Raw genomic sequence first — 18739 nt, 5'->3', positions numbered from 1 at the left:
AAGGAAATGAGTGGGAGAAATGTAGAATTAAAGAGGAGATAAGTGTTGTTCTCTGGCCGAAGAGTTGGAGGCAGACAGCTGGAGGAAATGGCCTGAATCCCTGCATTCCTGCTCTGGGTCAAACATGAGTCTGAGAGACCCTGCCAGATCCCCAGTTCCTGGAGCATCACTTTAAACAAAAGGACTGTGTTTCTGAAAGCATGTAAAACATTGCTTTTTAAAACATTGTGGGATTGATGCACATCATACTTGGATCATTCAAGGAATGTCACTATGTGCACTATTCAAATTTATATCGTTATAGTGTAGGGGTCTTACTTACTTAATTAAGTGACATTTAGTAAAGTTTAGATGCATTAAATTGATCCTATTAGTGGTCGACCGATATATCGCCAAGGCCGATAAGTTTTTCTGTTTGGCCGATGTGTTCAAGGGGGGACTTTTATTTTGACGGCGCTGAGAACGGCAGTGCCTGAGCACACAGTGCTCACATTAAAATGTATACAAAAAAGTATTATAACGATTGTTTTAATATTATTAGTAATAGAAAGGCAAACATTATAATACTTTCTCGTTTGCCGTCAGCATTCAGCAAATACGCATTTATATCATTTAAACAAATCTTTGAATGTCTAATGAACATTTAATTTCACAAACCTTGCAGACTTTGTCGAATCCAGCTGTGAGATCTTGTGAAGTATGTATTTGTATCCTGCATGATTGCGTGTTTCCTGTGTGAATTGAAAGCGGACATTACGAGAGTTCAGCTTCACTGGAGACTCGTGTTCGACAAACTTTAAACTCATGATTTCAAATTATGCTGTGCTTTATGCATTTGCCACTGTCATATTCGTATCATTTTCACTGTGTGCTGTATGTAAAATTAGTGTTACTTTGGTTTTATTTGAAAAAATATATAAGTAAAATTATATCGGCTTTATATCGGCCATCGGCCACCCTGCTTTCCAAGATATCCGCATCGGCTGCCAAAAAAAACCATATTGGTCGACCACAAATAAATGCGGTTCTTTTAAACTTTCTATTTATACATTTATCCATGTATGTTTCTACAAAATATTAAGCAGCACAATTGTTTTCAACATGAATAATTTTCATTTTTTTCTTGAGCAACAAATCAGCATATTAAAATGATTTCTGAGGGATTATGTGACACTGAAGACTGGAGTAATGGCTGCTGAAAATTCAGCTTTACCATCACAGGAATAAATGATATTTTAAAATATGTTAATATAGATAAGAGTTATTTAAAAATCAGCAGTATTAGTATTTCACAAAATTGCTGTTTATAGTAATTTTTGACCAGATAACAGTCAAATGCGGTGCATTTCATTACTGAAGACTTCAACCTTAAGATAATATATACTATATAATAAGGTGATATATATATATATATATATATATATATATATATATATATATATATATATATATATATATATATATATATATATATATATATATATATATTTATTTATTTAAAGTCTGTCTAAAGTTAACAGATAGTGTTTAAAAGTGCAATCCACATGTTTACATGTGTTTATTACAGTGACTTTGAATTAATTACCTAAATACTGCTTGTGGTAAAGCAACAGATTTGTTTTTATATTTCTGCAGTCTACTTTAGTTTGTGTAATTTGTTACTGACTTTAATAATAATGTTTACACCAGGCTTATTGTCAGTGCTTTATGTTGTCATAATTATTACATGCTTACAAGGCTGGTAGTTCAACAAATCAGTCAATATACTACTGTGATTGTAGTTGTTAAATAAAAATGTCATTCATATCAATTCACGTATCACCTAATTTCATCATAACATATTGGCCTGGCCTACATAAATGAACATTTATGTTTAATCTATCTATAATTGTGTTGGTCATACTATACAATGATTTATTCCTTGTCTTTGTTGAATAATACAGAACATAAAGAGCTTTAAAAAATAATTGCATATTAAATCGCAATCGCAATATTGGTAAAAAACAAATCGCAATTAGATTATTTTCCAAAATCGTTCAGCCCTAGTAAGGACATCATTAAAATAGTCCATGTGACATGAGTGGTTCAACCGTAATTTTGTGAAGCTACAAGAATGCTTTTTGTGTGCAAAGAAAACAAAAATAAAGACTTTATTCAACAATTTCTTCTCTTCCGTGTCAGTCTTTGACACGCGTTCACAAGAGTACAATGACTAATGTCTACTTGATTTATTAATATCGAAGGGCCTCATGATGGTTTCACTAGGTCACTGTTTGTTTCCTTAGTTCTTCAGCTACCAAGAATGAAACCTTTACCTTTTATCCCATATACTGTCATGAAAAAGCCTTTTTAATGGCTGTCTAAGCCTTAGCTTTGACTGTGACCCATGAAGTCTGGAAGAAAAAAGGGGAACTGCCAGGGATTATTATTAGTGTCTCTTCACTTAGACTGGGCTGACATCTCCTCCTGTTGCATAATTTCTAGAGTTTCTTGGAACTGAAGGAGAGTAATTAGTCATCAGGCGTAATAGATGGAAATTGCCTCTTTGGCAGCTCTCCTACTGATTGTCATTGAGAGATCTTTTTAAAGCAGTCGATGTGTGTGTAATGGCTGGTCTGTGCTCTAAGAGTTTGTCTTTATGTAATTTCAGGTTTCTCAAGGGCTTTTTGACTGCATTGCATTTGAACAAGTACCATCAACACGTGAATCAAAAAGCTGTTTACCCCAACATGAGAATGTGAGCGAGATATGTACCGCTTTTATCAGACGGCGGGAATGAATGTGCATGCCAACATCAGATGAGGCCTCACATGCCTGCCGTGATCGAGACACAATAGTGTGCGTTTCTGTGTACATATGGGATGATTCCAGTAGCGGTGTGGGCTTTATCATGGATCTGTGAACTTAGACTTGGATTTAGAGAAGAGCGGAGGCTGGCTTGGGGTGTAGGAGATGAGATAATGCTGAGAGATTGATTCTCAGGAAACCATGAATAGCTCTTTGTTCTGTCTGTGAGTTTGAAGTGAGGTTTTCGTATGTGATTATTCTCGAGTCGTATATGAAATGAGACCTTGACTCTGTGGCATGTAAAGGCTGTTGTTATGTGTATGTTGTTGCAGTTGCTGCCATACTGAGACTGTGCCTGAGGCTGAAGACCTTCCATATCAAAGCAGAGGTCAAACTCTGAGCCTGTGCTGTTTTACTGTGCTCCTCTTCTCTGTCAGCCGTCACTTTTTTAATATATATTTTAAGTGATGCACTGAATTTGTGACAATCCTGAATCCTGTGACATTTTTCTTTACAAGTCCTTGTTTTGTACTTCTAATTCGTGACCAGTGTTTTGTTTTGCTCTCTCCTCTGCGCTTATGCCATCCATTGGAATGCCACTCTCTCATGAAAGTGTACAACAGTTAGCGGAAGCTAGAGATTACGATTTATGAAGTTTTAAATATGGATTATATTCAAATGCATCCCTTCACTTCAGAAGTACTTTATTAATGCACTGGAGCCGTATGGAGTAATTTTTATGATGGATGGATGGATGCACTTTTTTGGACTTCAAAATCTCGACCCCCATTCACTGCCATTATAAAACTTGGAGGAGCCAGGATATTTTTTAGTATAACTTGGATTGTATTCGTCTGAAAGAAGAAAGTCATATACCTAGGATGGTTTGAGAATGAGTAAATCATGGGGTAATTTTCATTTTTGGGTGAACTATCCCTTTAATTTATCACTTGAAAGCATAAAACCCTGAATAGCATATTGATTTCAATTTCCAAATTACCCAAATTGATTGGGTAATAGCAACATATTGAGTGTCACACATTTGAGCCTCCATGTTTATTTATGTTTAATAAATAAAAAATAAAATACATTGTTTAATAAAATGCAATATTGAAAACTTTTTAAACGCATGTAGTCAGGGACAGACTAATTCTGTATTATCTGAACAGAATTTAGCAAAAAACAAATATAACATTTTATTGAACAGTAATTTTTAACTGATTATGATGTCTTAGAGGTAATGATTAAAAAATGTAAGAATTTTGACTCATTTTCGTTTTGTGAGATTTCGTCTTGTATCAAACTGAGTGCATTGTTACTCCCCTACAAATTGAATTACCCATCTTTATTTACGGTTTCACTTTTTGATCAAATTAAAACTTTAATTTCGGAGTGTTTCAGGAAAAAAATTAATTTGGTGCATCACTGATTTTGTCCCTCTGCTCATGTTTCCTTTCCCCGCCTCTCATTATATTGCAGGGAGAGTGAAAGGCATGGCTCCTACCACTTCTTTTGTGGTGCTTCTTTTGAATGTCAGCCTGTATGTTTACACACAAGCGCTGCCCTTTCTATCAGTGTTTTAAAGGTTGCATGGAGGGAAGTGAAATCCCCTCAGCCCTTTGCAGTCTCCCCACAGAGCACTTCAAATTTTCATTTAGCAGCTGATCTCCTTGGCTCTACTGTAAGCTCACTGCTATTTGTCCAAATTGACGGAAATATCTCTCTATCCATAACACGCATCCCTCGGCCTCTCTCTCTGTGCAAGCGAAGGTTGTCAGTGAGCCCCCTTGTTCTGTCACAGTTGCGTCTCAATGTCAGGATGTTGTGTTTCCACTGTCACCCGTCCAACCGTTGTAATTCTCAGCTGTCAGGACAGTTACGAGATACTGAATTTGAAGTAAAAGTGGAAAATTGTCCTCGAGAGCCTCCCAGAGAGATTTTAGTGTATTTGGGGCAGCAACCCAGAAGGAATCTGACAGTACAACAAACTAAGAGGAGAACAGTTGAGCCGAGGAGACATTACATCCTGCAGATAGTGCTCTGTTTCAGCAGATACCTCTTTGAGAGGATGTGCTGTGCATGTATTTAGAGTCTCACTCATTTACAGAAACCTCCAGAAGTCAGAGAGACTGAAATAGTCACACTAATAGCAACTTTTTACAATATTCATGCGGCTCAGATCGAATAATCCTTCTAATGTGCGGCTCTCCATTGCAAATGTGACTGCACGTCACAGCGCAGCTCCCATTTTAAACTTTGAAGTTTCTTGCAGCGTCAGCGCCTGCAGTGTCTTCCAAGCTGCTGCCCCACTAATGATATATGTAAAACAGGAATTTTGAATCTGTTATGAGGAATTAAAATTCTACTATTTTGCATATTTATTTATAGGGTTTTTTTTTATTTCTGCTGCTGCTAAGACAAACAAAGCTTGATCTATTGTTCATACATTGATTTTTCCAGTTAGTGGTCGACTAATATGCATTTTCAGTGGCCAATACTGAAAACAAAAGAGTGAGGGGTCTGATATGCAGATAACATACAGTCAAGCTAAAATTTATTCAGACACCTTCAACATTTCTCTCATTATCACAGTTTATTCGCTGTAGTTTAGAAAATGGTTATAAAATATGACAAGAACTCAGAGTTAAACTGTGTCAGAACAAATTCAGCTTGATAATGTCAGATAACTTTGATAGAGAGGTATGTAATGAATTCGGTTGAATAGCTGTCAGCTGTTAAATTAAGTACACAATTAGATAATACCAATTACCAAGCAATGCTTAATTTTGTTCAGTCCGTGGTGTAAAAAGGTTGCATTAGCAATTAAAGAAAAAACACTTAAGCAAAACATGGTCAGGTCAAAGTGTCTGAATAATTTTTGGTTCCAATTTTTTTTTTTTTTTTTTTACTGGTCACCGTCACAGTTTGCTTTATTTTGTTATCCTCACTTACATAAATTAACTATCCTATAGTGTCCTATAGTGCTAACCTTATTAATGCATGATGAAATTCTGCAAAATGTATTAACACAGCATTTACTTAATTCACTATATTGAAACATTTGAAAACAGAAGTTGTGCGACATTCATTCAAAAATCATCCTTTATTTTATACACTATGCTATACAATATATACACTACTGTTCAAAAGTTTAGGGTTGGTAAGATTTTGTTCAAATCAAAAATACAGTACAATAAGTGTTATCACTACAGTTTAAAACATTTAACAACATTTATATTTGAATATATTTTTAAATGTAACTTATGTATACCATGGCCATCAGTGTCATCTTTCAGAAAAAAAAAAAAAAAACTTAAAACAGCTGTGCTGCTTAATATTATAAAAGAAAACAATTTGAAATATAAATCTTATAAACATTATAAAGGTCTTTACTGTCACTTTTCATCAATTAAATGCATCCTTACGGAATAAAAGTATTAAATTCCTAAAAAGAAAAGAGAAATCTTACTGATCCCATACTTTTGAACTGTAGTATTTAGTGATATAGGCTTATACAACCTAATTAATGGTTGATGAAGTTGAGCTGTATACTGAAATGTTTACTCAATTCATTAAAAATATTTGAAAACAGAAATTGTGTGTTAGTCCTTCGACTGATGTCAAATATCTACCCATTTTGAGATATGGATATATCGGCCATTTATAAATGTATATATACCTACATTTTTGTTTAGATTTAGGCCTATATTTTCTTTTTGATTTTAGTGCCTCTGCATTGTGTCACACTCCAACACCAGAATAAGTCTCATTTACAGGCATCATTCATGTCCGATCAGGGTCAGATGAACCAAAACCTAATTATACAGGACTTTAAGTCCAGTTAGGTGACCATTAATTCAGGGAAGCCACCAACTAATTTTTAGTTTAAAATATTTTTGAAAACATAGTTTTGCACATCCTTACATGCCATAAACAAGCATGCATATTTCACCTCCAGGACCTGTTCACTGAACGCTGTTTGTGTTCATAACCTCAAAATACCCTTTCTCTGCCCACCGCCTTGGTGTGCTGTATTTTGAGTCTTGGCAGGCCTAATTGGATGAAGTGGAGCATGCTGTAATGTGTTGTCATGGTGAAGCAGCGCTGGGCTGTAATGTGATTTGCTGTAGTGGCAATCAGGGCTGTAAATTCTCACCGATGGAATCGGGAGTGTGTCAGATGCCTAGTGTGTACTAAATGTAGGTGTGTATCGCCCAAAGCCTGCGATCCAGAGGAGACACACACCGTTGCCAGCTGATATCCACTGGCATACACTTGACTTCCACACAAACAGTCGGGAGAGGAACTAGAGCTGAATTGATCAGTATTGATGGGCGGGAGTCTGTCAGGCCATAATGTTTGCCGCCGCAGGGAATGTTTGTGTGCCGGAACGCGTCTCCTGCTGTCCCTTCAGTATGCGAGTTTGTGTGTGCGTATAACAGGTCAGGAACACACACGCTTTCTGTCTTTTCCTCCAAAACAGCGTGTGTCTATGCAGGCGGCGTCTGTGTGCGATAGATAAACCCAAAATTCATGAGCTATGAATCAGGCTTAGGCTGCCTTTGATGTCCCATACTACGAAGAGACATTCCAAAGCCTTCTGTATTTGTGTGTGTGTGTGTGTGTGTGTGTGAAGAGCGAGCCGTATTAGCGGTACGAAGGCAAGAGCAGCAGCTGTCAGCTCGTACCCATCAGCTTTGCTTTGACTCTATTGTCTGAGGAGACGGTGGGTAGATGCCTGCAGGCTGGCAGTGCCACACACACGCACAGCATCTACTGTTATTTCACACATGGATGTTGTATCACACCTCGTGAGCTGTAATTCATAATATCAAGCTCATTATTTTGACATGTGCCATGTCATTTTCTCTCTCTGCTGTGTTTCTCTTTCTGATGCTCAGCTCAACAAGGCTTGCCGACACACATATATAACACGTAATGATAGCTCGGTGAGCTGCTGTTTCTATAGCAGCAGGTAGTAACAATGCTAACAACTCACTCTGGTTTTTTTGACAGATCACTCCGTCTTCTGACAGCTTGGTGACGCCCACAAAAGGAACTGACTGGCCCGTAACTCATGGCTTCCTTAGTACTGGGACTTTCTCTGGTAAAATATTCACTCACACATGATTTAAAACCGGAAATTCACAGTGCTGTGAAGTTCTCTTTATTCCCAAACTTAGTGCGCTCACTACCTAGATGCTATGTCTGATTAAACATATTTGGTTTTAGGCTCTAAATCTATCTTGTTGGAATGTTTGAGCATCATAGGCATGTTGGAACATTTGATTTGTTGACCCTCAAAACTTAGTGAGCTGACTATCTACCTACGAAACAATTTTGATCATAGACAAGATGCTGAATCATAAACATGTTGTAACATTCAAACTGACATATTCAGATCCAGGTTCAAAACCTTGTAACCTTATTCTAGTAAGTTTAAAGTGGAAGTGAAGCAGTCAATTAAGTTTACATTATTTAGTAAAGTGATTTCCACTTTGATTAAAAAATATATAACCAACAAGATGTAACCATTTTAAAGAAGAGCAAGGAGCGCCACCATCTTGTAGTACCACAGCGTGTGACATCACGGGGTTGGTTTGCTCCGATGGCCAGTATAGTAATATAAGCATTTCTTTACATTTTGAACACACAAAGGTTATTTTAACACACAAATAATTTGGTTTTCACCATCATTTGGATGAATATTCAACATCAAACTGGCTATATGCTAAGTTTTATCGTGGTATCCTAAACATTGTTTTCATAACGCGAGGCGCTACTTGATGTAAACAAACAACGCTTCATACAGTATTATTCATGTCGCATTTTATTGTTATTCAGACCATTAAGACATATGCATTACATTGACTGGTTCACCAGTTATATGTATCATATTTTAGTTCACCTGCGAATACAATTAGCTTTCCTGCTGTTAACAGGACGTAGTGTTTAACTAACCACTTATCTGAACGATCGGGCCAGCGCTGTTTCCTCAATAAAGTTGATCATGCTCACGTGTTTTAAGCCTTGTCAGTTTAAATATTGAAGTGTTTTAAGCCATTCAAGCATGAGACAGCACGAAATAGATTTCAATACGGTACTTACACGCTGTGAAAAACCTTTTCTGAAAGAGATTTAAATGGTACTCACCATTTAAAAGGTACTCACGCGATTTAAATGCGGTACCCACGCCGGTGGCGCCGCATACACACAAAAAGCCACAGCTAGGCTTGGCCAGCACGTGAGTACCAAATTGAGCTTTCTTTCGCCCCTTCATCAGCAAATGCACACAAAAGCACGTCGGAATGACAGTCTTGAGGAGTATCCACGTAAACGAGTATTGTTTCCGATCCGCACTTTACCCCAAACCAGCAGGTTCACGACTTCTCCAACCCCTAATACTGCTCGGTCCCATCGCCATATCGGCTCAAATGCATAGGCAATTGCACTTATTATGGACTCAACAGTGCTTTTAAGGTGATCTTCCTCCATTTCAAAACAAGCGTGCGTTCAAAATGTAAAGAAATGCTTATATTACTATACTGGCCATTGGGGCGAACCAACCCCGTGACATCACACGCGGTTGGTACTGCAAGATGGCGGCGCCCTTGCTCTAAAAGCTATAACAAAACATCCTTTTTTCTTTAAAATGGTTACATTAATCATGTTTGTTATATATTTTTTTCATTAAAATGGAAGTTATTTTCCTAAATAATGTGAACTTGACTGACTGCTTCATTTCCACTTTAATGCTAAAACAGTTTTTTTGAGCATCATTGGCATTCAGTTTGACATGTTTGTTTCAGCATGTTCGATTTAATGCTCAAAACTAGTCACTGAGGTGACTACTTAGTGCTACTTTAGTGCTCAGTACAGCATTTTTGGTTCAATTTGGGAATGTCCTCTTTGAAATGATTGATTCATTTTCTATTTGAAATTTAAAACCTGGTGAGCTAGATGGAATGTAGTCTCGCGTAGTCAGACCTTCAGACTGACGGAATCTATGGTAGCTTTCATTGGCCAAGGCCCACCCATGAGGCCGTTTGACCAACATGTCAAACAACCAATCACAATTCATTTCATTCAGCATCATGTTTCTGGGCATGGAAATGTCGCCACAATAACAGACCGGTGTGTAAAACTCTAGGACATATTTTAAAGATTCTATGCCGCGAGGTTTAAATATTTCACATACTTTTGAAAATCCAGCGTTCATTTGATCCTGATAAGCGTTTGTCGTTACAGTTGTAAACACTGTGGCTTTCTTCTTTCGTGAGGGTGTTTGGCATCATGGCATCTTTGTTTCCAGGCGGAACGTTAAAGACCGCGACACACACGTCTCCCAGAAATCCTGTATAATCTAACCAATCCGACTACGACTTCGAAACTCCTGAAGTGTTTCCAGCTAAGTGTGCCATATGCATCAGACTTTTAGCCAACGTTCCGAGGGCGTGACGTCTGAGGCTGAGTCTAGATGGAATGAGCAGCATAAACATGTTGGAACATTTGATTTGACTTGTTTGATTCAACATTCTACTTAAGCTTACTACTTACATTTTGTAATGTTTAAATTTACATGTTCAGTTTTATTTTTTTGTAACTTTATTGTATAAACAGCACCTTTAGCATTATTAGCACATTCAGTTACACATCTTTGATTCAACACATTTAACTTAATTTTGGAATGTTCAGTTTGAAATACTGTATTTGACACTCAAAATCTAATGAGCTGACTGTCTAGACAGCATTTTGGAGCATCATAAGGCACACTGGAATGTTCAGTTAAGCATGTTTGATTTCACACTTACTTCCTAAATGAAATTGATTACAATAGACATTGGAATAATTTACATAGTAGATTCAATGTGTTTGGTTTCAGATTCAAAATATAGCAAGTTCACTACCTAGATGCCATTTTTGCGTATCGTAGACATGTTGGAACATTTGATCTGACATGTTTGTAGGCAACATTGTTTAACATCATAGACATGTTGTAATGACAGTTTCAGGCTCAAAGCCTTGTAACATTGACATGTTGGAATTTTTCAGTTCAACATATGATTCAACACATTCAATATGATATTGGAATGTTCTATTTGAAATGTTTGATTCAATATATTTGACACTCAAAACTTATTGAGCTGACCATCTAGACAGCATTTTTCAGTAACATAGGCATGTTGGAACATTCAGTTCGGGATGTTTGATTTGACCCTTGCTACCTAAATGACATGACTTGTCATAGACATGTTGGAACGATTGACATGTTGGATTCAACATGTTTGGTTTCAGACTTAAAGATGTTTGAGCACCAAAGGCATGTTGAAATGTTTGATTCGATTTGCAACTTTGTGAAGTGACTCCCTCCCTGCCTAGGCAACGTTTTTGAACACCATAGACATGTTGCAATGTTCAAATCTACATGTTTAGTTCTATATGTTTGATTTGACATCCGTTTCTGTTTTAGAATGTTAAGTTTGGAATTCTGGAGATGGTCTATCTATTCAACGCTCCGTTTCGAAGTCAAGGCCTAGTGAGCTCACTACCTAGATGCCGTTTTAAGCATCATTTACTGTTCAAGTTGTCACTTAATACCTAAAGGCAATACATATTTAGGCATCATTTATGACCATTGAATTTGAATGTTCATCTTGAATGTTTGAATGGGCCTATGAAGCCTAAAAATTCTGTCTAAGTAGGCAGCTTTCTTTGTCCTGACAGCTAGGTGTGAAACTGTTACAAGCTTTTCCTTCAGTTGCACAATAAGAGATGTTTAGTGGTATAAGGGTACTGTTGAAGAGATAAACAGACAGAAGGCCACTCCCTGACGCCCCACCTGGGAGATTTTCAGCCTGCAGCCTCATCTGTTTGTTTTCGATACTTGATTTGTTTGTCTGGTGTGTGGGCTGACCTGTTTTTCCTCTGCCGTGTTGTGTGTTTGTGTGGTGTGATAATGGCTCGTCTCTCAATAACCTGAACAAAGTGTGTCTATGCGTGTGTTTGCACTGCTATGTTTAGGAGCCCTGAGGACAAACTGGTGTTTCGAGTTTTGTTGCCCTTGAGCAGAATTCACTTCTTCCTCCTCTCATTTTTTCTTGTTCACCTTCTGGAGTCTTCCAAAAATACTGCGATTCTGGTTTCCTGGCCAATTACGTGTGAATACTGCCAGGTTGTCTTAAACGTGATCAGGTGTTTATATGGCTTACAAGGTCATGTGTGTATTGCTTGGATGGTTAAATAAGTGGGTCAATACTTAATTTTATTGTCACCCTGTTTTATAATAATACTAATCCTGTTTGTTTTAGCCATGTGCTTAGGACTCTCAGATTACACACGTTCTCTTGCTTTGACTGTCACACTCACAAACCTGAACACCTGTGCACTATTTGATCACATGCCAGCCAGATGGCACACATGGGCATTTCCTAGTAACCCACTGGCCTCGTGAGATCATGTTAGTATGACAGAATTGGATAGTATTACAGATGGGTCAGGACATCCAACAACCAATTAATGAGGTTGACGGTTGATGATTTTTAATTTTTTTTTCAAATCTTAAGTGATTTAAGTGGCAGTGCTTTAGAGATGATGAATTTATTTATTCATCTAACATCATGGCATTTTTATTTTCAGGCTCAAAATGTTGTAACATTGGCATGTTGGAATCTATCATAGGGGCTTTCGTACCAGAGGAACCTTTCATAGTTTCTAGTACCAATGAAGGAAGTTTCAGGAGCTGGAAACAAATTTAGTTCTAGGAAAATTTTTTGAGGGCACTAAATTCGCTTCTACTTCAGTAGGGTCTTACACAGCACCATTGATGTAGTTGTATGTTAATTGGTCGAATGCATGCCATACGAAATAGCACCCGTTAAACATGGAACAGTATTTTAAAGTGGTACAAGGCATAAACATACAGAAAGCTAATGTTAACAGCATTTATATGTCACGTAACTTATACATCTACATTCCATATCCGCTATTACGATTCCCATTACATGCAATAGAAACACAGCGTCCTCCATTCTCCAGTTGTTGACGTTGTTGAATTCCACACTTAAAGGGTTACTCCACCCCAAAATGAAAATTTTGTCATTAGTCACTTTACCCGCATGTCGTTCCAAACCCGTAAAAGCTTCGTTCGTCTTCGGAACACAATTTAAGGTATTTTAGATGAAAACCGGGAGACTTGACTGTCCCATTGACTGCCAAGTAATTAACACTGTCAAGGCACAGAAAAGTATGAAAAGCATCATCAGGATAGTCCATCTGCCATCAGTGGTTCAATCTGAATTTTATAAAGCGACGAGAATACTTTTTGTACGCAAAGAAAATAAAAATAAACTTTTGGAGATTATCCACTGAACGCAAACTGCGTACGCTCTCTTGTGTCAGCCGCAACACAAGGATGCGCTATTTTCATTCAAATCAAAGTGTAAATACATGTAGAAAATGTACCCTTGTGTTGCGGCTCCCGGTTTTCATCCAAAATATTTTAAATTGTGTTCCGAAGACGAATAAAGCTTTTACGGGTTTGGAACGACATGGGGATAAGTGATGATAAGTAATAATCCTGTTTTATTTTTAATTTTTTTCAATTTTAATTTTTGTTTATTCCGTTTTACTTTTTCTGGACTCTATTTTAATGATTAAATTTATTATGTTTATTAATGAAAAAGCATGTCTAGTTAATTGATATCATGAAACTAACACAATTTAACAGGAATTTATTAAAAGTATAACAAAAATTGCATTTTTATGGACCTATTAAATATACGTTTTATTTTTTCTCGCATTCAGGTTTATTTTTACCAAATTCTGTGTTTTCCATTTGAACTTTCTGGATTACATTTTAATTGTTTCATTAAATTTAATAATCAAAAGCATCTCTAATTAATTGATTTGATAAAAAAAACTAGCCTATTTAATTTCTTTTCTTTTATTCAGTAATGCTGTGATGTATTTAAATTTTTCTGGTAGATAAAGGAAGGCATAACATTAATTTGTATTTTAATCAAATGAAACAATTTTTTTGTTGGCAAACAAAACATGGAATAAACTTGTGATTATTCCTTTAAAAATCATGTTTAATAATATTTTTATTAATTGTAGTAGTACTATTATTATAAGTCTCAGAGCAACTCTCGAGATGGTGTTCATGACTGCAGAGGCTGAAAACACAGTGAGCATCACATGCTTCAGTATGTGTGTAGTAAATGAAACCATGTGTCTGTGCCATTCATTCACACAGAGACACACAGAACATGCAGGGTTCATATTTAAATAGTCTTTTTGTGGCTTAATATTCACAGACACAAGTTCATGTGCTTTTGATTTATTCGTTCAAAGTTTGGCAAATTCCATGACATTCTGCATTATATGGTAAATTCTATTTTTATGACTGGATTCCATGATTCCGTTTGCTTTTTTTGCATCACGGAAATCACAGGGCCCTACCTATAACACATTCAGTTGGATTTTGGAATGTTCATTTTTAAGTTTTTGATTCAGTATGTTCGGTTTGACCTCAAAACCTAGTGAGCTGACTATCTAGAGCAAGTTTTTCAGAAACGTGCACATCAGAACATTCGATTCTGAATGTTTGATTTGACCCTCGCTACTTAGACAACATTTTGCTTTACAAAACGTTGGAACAGCAACTGTTTCTTTGTTCTTTTTTGCTTGTTTTTATCTCACATGATTTTAGTGGCAGTTCTTTAAAGGTGACAAGTTTAGAAACACAAATGATCTGAGGGTTTTATTACTTATGGCATGCTGTGCATTAGCATGCTAACAGTAACTACTCTCAGCATGGTGCAACCCTCTCTAAAATGTTCTCTAAATTCATCTCCCTTAAAGTCAGCCATCACAGCTGACTTTGTAACAAATTCACCTCCTTCAGCAATAAATTCTCTAGAGAATTAATGTCACCTGCTGTGAGCAATGTTCCCGTTTTTATGCACAATCCGTAGGTGTCTGTTTTTTTGGGAGGGAGATGACTCTGGTAGATTGTGCAATTAAAGGTTAGCTGAAGGTCAAAAAAAGTTATATTTGTTGAGTATGTATCAGTTACTCACAAAAAATTTGCTCTTATCATCCATATATCCCTATGAAACATGTTTTCTAATAAGTTTTTCTTTTTGACCAATGAGTGTCAGAAGGTGGACAGCACTGGGACTTTTATTTTGACAGATAACAATGGCTTTGTGTAATAACTTAAAAATTGTTAAGATAACAATGTTAAATCTAAAGGATTGTCTTCGTATCGATTTATTTTTTAATTACTTCTGCTTTAGTACATATTATGTAAATGAAATATGAATTTAATTGCTGCATGTTTTATTTACTATCTTTAAAGGAAATGTGATATCACGCATAATGTGGGCCATTGGCCACCCTGCTCCCTAAGATATCGACATAATCCATCAAAATAATCAGTTTAATTTTGTAATGTATATTTCTGACTTTTTGTGCAAGATCCATCAGTACACATTATTCCAAATAAATATTTGTAATAGCATTTAATGAAAATATAACAATATAACTACACAGTTTTTTCCCCTGACTAGTCTATATTGTAAACTTGCAGAGTGTGTATCTCCCACCCTGTGGTGCGTGCGCACACGACCTCCCGTAATCTATAATTCAGGTTTGCATGTGTTTTCTCTGCTTTATTGATTAGCTTTTGCTCACACTATGGATTTTATGCACCTTTGACCTTCACCGCTTATCTTAGTGAATTAAAGGATTGTGACCAGCGTCTGCCTGCACACATGAAGCAAATGCGGGTCAAATACACAGCCTCATGAAACAATAACGACCTTCCTGTCTTCATGTCCCTCCGCTTTCATTTCCTGCGTCACAAGCTTTTTTTCTGTCCTTCACACCCAGTCAAGTAGACCCTATAGGGCAGATCAAACGTGCAGCCCCTGCCCTCCACTGCACGTCTATTCCTTTTATACACACACTGGCCAGCTGCTACAGCCAGGGGGTTCATGTCTGACACCCTGAAAACAATGTGACAGGAAATCAATGGAGGAAGCAAGCTGTGTTGTGATTGACAGATCCTGTCCTGGCAGTCCGTGGCAGGTATATGCTGAGTCACTGGCTGTAGGCTGGGTTTGTATGTGCGAGAAGAGTGAGTGTGATTTAAAGCCCCGGCGCTCACAAACTGACACCAGACCCTGTCTTTCGATGTCTGATGAAGAGTTGGTTGAGGCATTATGGTGTCCTCACATCAACCCAGATTAACCTCATTAAGATTATAGAATTGAAATCACTACTGGTTACATGTAATCGTCTGTGTGTGTGTGGTCTCAGTTTGAAGTAGCAGAATCAGAGCTAATTACTATGTGAGCAATTAAAAACAGTTTGAAGTCTTTCAGATCTGGCACTTGGTGTTGGCTTGCTTTCCAGGAGTGTTAGTTGAAAGTCTGCATACTCATACTCATTCACACAGTTCATACTGGCTTTTCCCAGTTCACTCGGATGAAGTGGAAAAAAAACAAGGAATTTACTTGCCAAAGAAAAACTAAACATTAAATTTGAGAGAAACGCCTTATTTCTGCAGCTGTTGTTGTGAACTTGCCCTGTGAGTGTTGGGATGTAGCATCATCCAAATGTTGGGGGGAGCTGTTACACGGACTCGCATTGAAGTGCTTGTACATTCATTGAAACAAAAAGCCACCTTCAGTGCAGCTCTATGGCCGCGCTCCACAGTGCATTTGAACTCAGTGACTGTTGCCAATAGCATAGCTGAGAGCAAACACTGTGAATAACTGCATGCACTGTTTGTAATGAAAGACTGTGTTTATAGTTCTGACTGGATTGTTTTGAAGTTAGATACATTTCATGAATTAGCAATGTATCGTTGTAAATTAATACCGAGGTGATAAACATATAATGTACACTGCAGATCTGAAACGTGGAAGTAGAGCAGTTATAACTGAAAATAATAAAACTGTAAGGAAATCTACTGACCCCTCGCAAAGACCCTCGCCCTCCCCCCCTTAGTTACTGTTGCTATGTCCGACAAGCCATGCCGCTGTCATACCACACATCATGTTCTCACGCAGTCACAAATACATTGCAGAGCAAAGAGGACACTGCCAACACGCCGACAGAGCAGGCTACTTTTGATATGAAACAAAGTGTCAATTTTCAAATTTTGTCATTTTTTTAAAGAAATTCAAAAAAATAAATACCATTTTGTGGCTCTTTATGTGTCATGACAGATCGCTATAGCGCCTCAGCTCAAGCAACATGTGAACCGATCATCTCTTCCTCTTTACCAATTATACCGCAAAATAAACATGAATGAACAAAAGGTCTACTCTCTACTCTCCTGTCTGGTTTGTTTGTCAGGCAAAAATGGCGTTATGATTGGTCAGATTGCCTGTTAATCAAACCCCCTGCGAAGGGTCAAATGAACATAATCCCCTGTGAAGAACGATATTTATATGTGGCATGCTTGTTGTTGCCCATGTAGAGCATTTCAAATCAGTCAGTGAGGTTCTGTACTACTTAAGATGATGCCTTAGGTGGCATCTGCCTGTGCTGGCAGTAGAGATTCATGTCTTAAACTGAGACTGACCATGAAATGAAGAGTATTGGGGAACCTCTGCTTGAAGGGATGGATTTTGGGGTGGGATTGAGCCTCAGAGAGATATGTGATATGAGAAAAGTCTTGTAGATGGCATTAATCTTTGACTTATGGCATGCTGTATTTTTGCAGATAACAATAACAATGGCATTGAAATGAACCCTGTTGATGTTTGGACAGATGTATCATACATCGCCATTACTGTCTGTAACCCCTTATCGCAAATAGAGAGACAAGCTGTGCATGTGTAATCTAATATTTGGATGGATGGAGTGTGACTAATGGATGGAGATGGGGAGAGACAATAAAAAGGAGATAACGTGAAGTTACACAGAGGAACAGGCGTTGCTGAGTGGCTTTTCATAGTCATTGAGCTGCAGTGAAGCTTGATTCAATCTGACTTTCATATTAAAGCGAGTCACTGGGATTCAGATTCCCTCTCGCTCTCCTGCCTGGATTCCTTCACCACAAAGCCTGTCAGGTTTCCTCTCTTCTAGCTCCTCTGTTTGCTCTGCTTCTGCCTCTGCCTAGTATCCTGTCTTTTTGTGTTTGTCTTGTCCTTTGACTTTCTGTCAGTTTCGTTTTGTCTTTTGTTCACAGCAAGGGATGAAGCATGTGGAGAGACCCAGAGACTTGAGGGGCTTTTCTCTCTGTCGCAAAGTTTGAGTGTCTCATTCAAAATCTAGAGTGTATTACAATCCTGTGCTTCACCGTTCTCCGTTAAGCCTGTAAAACAGTCCACCTCATTATACACTCAGCAGCTCCCATCAGTAATCCAGCACAGAGTCCTTGTTATGTAACCTTTTGTATGCAGCTGAATGTGGGCAGAATCTTAATCTTACTTTCTAAGTCAGCTATCTCTCAGGTAATTGGATGCTTTACCTTGCTGACCCAACGACTCCATCTGTCATACATGTCATGGTTTTCATGGCTGCTAAAACTGTCTGCACCTGTTGGAGAAGCAAAGTGTATTCATATAGTAGTAGTTGCGGTATAAGCATTGCTCTTGTCAGGTGGTGTAATACTATATATGCTATATATTTACACAGTGCATCATTATATACCAACAGTGTAGACACTGAAAGATGAATACGAGAGGAGAGATGAGTTTGTGGTGCTTAGCAAAGTGATATTTGTGGCTTTAATACAGAGTATCTGCCAGGAAGAGGAATAGAGATTAGCCTCAAAAGAGTGTGAGAAATCCACATCTGAAATCCTCTCACCTCACTTCCTCTCTCTCCTACCAGCCTGTTTTTTCTTGTCTCTCTTTTTCATCCTACTCCTCTTTTCTCATTTTAGTTTCAGTCAGCTTTTCTCTGCATTTTGCTCTCAAAACTGCTCATCCCT

The 18739-nt window shown here is 37.6% G+C and overlaps 1 protein-coding gene across 2 annotated transcripts in view; it reads left to right on the top strand.

The window, feature by feature from the left end:
* sipa1l3 (signal-induced proliferation-associated 1 like 3) overlaps positions 1–18739 on the top strand; it is a 92805-nt gene that overhangs the window by 37165 nt on the left and 36901 nt on the right. Inside the window, exon 2 of one of the 2 annotated variants that reach the window (XM_058750854.1) lies at positions 7804–7894. The exons of the other annotated variant lie outside the window; for it this stretch is intronic. The gene's annotated coding sequence lies outside the window, so the exon portion shown is untranslated. The remainder of the gene's footprint in view (positions 1–7803; positions 7895–18739) is intronic. 2 annotated transcript variants of the gene reach the window in all.

The sequence above is a fragment of the Onychostoma macrolepis genome, chromosome 18 (genome assembly GCF_012432095.1).
Source record: "Onychostoma macrolepis isolate SWU-2019 chromosome 18, ASM1243209v1, whole genome shotgun sequence".
Classification (NCBI taxonomy): domain Eukaryota; kingdom Metazoa; phylum Chordata; class Actinopteri; order Cypriniformes; family Cyprinidae; genus Onychostoma; species Onychostoma macrolepis.
Note: the sequence above shows the minus strand (reverse complement) of the source record. Positions and strands in the feature narration are given on the sequence as shown.